Below are 2,524 nucleotides of genomic sequence, written 5' to 3'. Positions count from 1 at the left end.
TCAGAGCCGGGCAAACTTTAACTTCGCAGGAGCCGCTACATGAGGTTAGTTTGAGTCACTCCATACCCTTCAATGAGTACGAGAGAGTAAGCAGTAATGAATAATTTTGTTTTGTCTTTTTCTTCTCCCTTCCACTCCCATATCAAGCCCCTTCATCCCGTAAACGAGCGGAGCCTCTCTCGCAACTTAAATAATACCTACGAAAATTTTCGTTATTAATACGTTCGCAAAACTATTGTGTTTGGCTATGGAAGAGGGGACTCACCTACGAAATGGAAGGGATAAGAAAAGGAAAGAATCATCTCACTCGCACTCGCAGGATCAATGAGGATCCACTTGGTTAACCTTGAGGAGCACTCGGGAGTCAAAAGACCCGAATTTGCCCGGCTCTGCCGTATTCAATCATTTGCTACTTAGCAGCAACCATATTATATTTCTTATGTATTTTTGTACTCATGTATTGTTTGTTACTTGGTAGATTAGATTAAGTGTGATTGACGATATTTATATTTACCTAGAATAGTTGTTTGTTCTTTTAATTAGAAATAGGTCAATGTGTCAGAGTGATTTTGGATTGGACGTACAGGTTCTGTATCCTGGTCGGAGCGTAATCCTGAACTAAATCCGTTTGACGTCTTAGAATGAGATTGTATGCTGTTTATATAGCTTTAACTTTTTCTTTCTTTTGTGTTATCAATACTACGTGGAGGTGTAGTTTAAATAGCACTGTATACTATCAGCGATGAACAAAATAGTCATTTAATTATGTACTTCTTATCGTAATGGGCGTATAAAGATTAATATGTGTACTAACGTAGTAGTAAGCTGTTATTGTTTACTTTTTAGTTGCTTTGCTACCGTCATTGTTCACATTTTTCATCCATGTAGTTACTTGTTGTTATACGTTGCCAATTCACGCCCAGGGTCGGCTTCGGACCTTTATCTTGTTTTTTTTTTAAAACGTCTTTTTCCCTCAACCTAGCTGATTTACTTAGCATTCGATTCCCTGTTGCATCTACTTAACACCCTCTAAAGCTTGTTACTTATTTTACACCCTGTATTGCCAATTAGTTGAAATCAATCAACTTGCTGACTTATTTGAACATTGGTCAATGATTTATTGAAATAACCTGTGGTGAACTAACGAGAACTTATAACTTAATGAAAATTGCAATCCACATTGGATGATTTTAATGAATTTAAATCAACTTAATGGTAGAGACTGCTTTAAATAAAATGGAAGCGGTATTGACAAAACAGTATTGTATGAAAATAAATAAAAGTAAAACAAAAATATTGGTATGCAGGGGAAGAAAAGTAGGGAAAGAGCGAATGTTAAGACAGGAGACTAAAGACTAGAAGAAGTGGCTGATTTTAGGTACCTAGGAAGTTGTCTGATTTCAGGACGGAAGAAGTAATAGAGAAATAAAGCAGAGGACAGCGCAGGGTTGATTCTCCATCAATAAAAAGAAGTCACTTATATGCCCGCGAGCGATTAATTTAGAAATTCGAAAAAGGTTGTTAAAGGTACATGTTTCGACCGCGGCGCTGTACATGTGCGAAACATGGACGCTTGGCACGGCGGAAAAGAAAATGTTAGAAGCGTTCAAAATGTGGTGTTACCGGCGAATGATGATTATACTGCGGATAGAAAAGGTTAGAAATGGAGAGGTATTAGAAAGAATAGGAGAACACAGGACACTATAGACACAATAAGAAATAGACGAGATAGGTTGGTAGAGGTTAGATAAGACTACTGTTCGCAAATAGTTCAGGATGTGGGATATTCTAATTTTGGAAGAATGCGATGATTAGCTCAGAATAGAAGAGAGTGGAGGTGCGTTTCCAACCAGTCATAGAACCGACGACCTATGATGATGATTATGAATTAAGACCAATTCACTGCCCAGTAAGATTTTTATGTCCATCGTTTATTCTGCAAACGCTTGAAAGTTCCGTTGTAAGTCAGAACAATTTTATTTGATTTTCAGTTCAGGTTCTTTGAATATATCTTATTTATACATATATCCGAAGAAAAAGTGTACTGGTTGCGAATAAATAAGGATAACCATAAAAATAAAGTTCAAATAAAAAATGCCAGTGTTGCCTTTGTTCCACAAACTTATAAGAAATTCATAAATGCAACGTACAGTAGCATAGACGGTGATATATTTAGTGGATAATTTGAACTTGTAAAGAATATATTTCTTTGCAAACCGCCAGGGCGTAGTTGACGTTTCGAATATAATATGGAAACTTTTAGGAGAGAAGTAAATAATGTAAACTGCTTTAAACCAAAAAACGTATGAATAATATACAATGCCAACGAACATAAGAAGTAAAGAAAAGCGGAAAACGGTAAAATTTTTGTATTTTATGTGAATTGAAACTACATAGACAAAATAAATACAAGACTTTCTGCTAATACACATCAAAAACATCAGCAATTCTTAAGATATTTGCCTGAAAACACAGCAGTATCTAATCACCATCATAAGGTCGTCACTACTAAGACTGGTTGGGC

Source organism: Agrilus planipennis, unplaced genomic scaffold (assembly GCF_000699045.2).
Source record: "Agrilus planipennis isolate EAB-ADULT unplaced genomic scaffold, Apla_2.0 scaffold50, whole genome shotgun sequence".
NCBI classification, from domain to species: Eukaryota; Metazoa; Arthropoda; class Insecta; order Coleoptera; family Buprestidae; genus Agrilus; species Agrilus planipennis.
The sequence above is the reverse complement of the archived record's forward strand: the minus strand, read 5'-3'. Positions refer to the sequence as shown.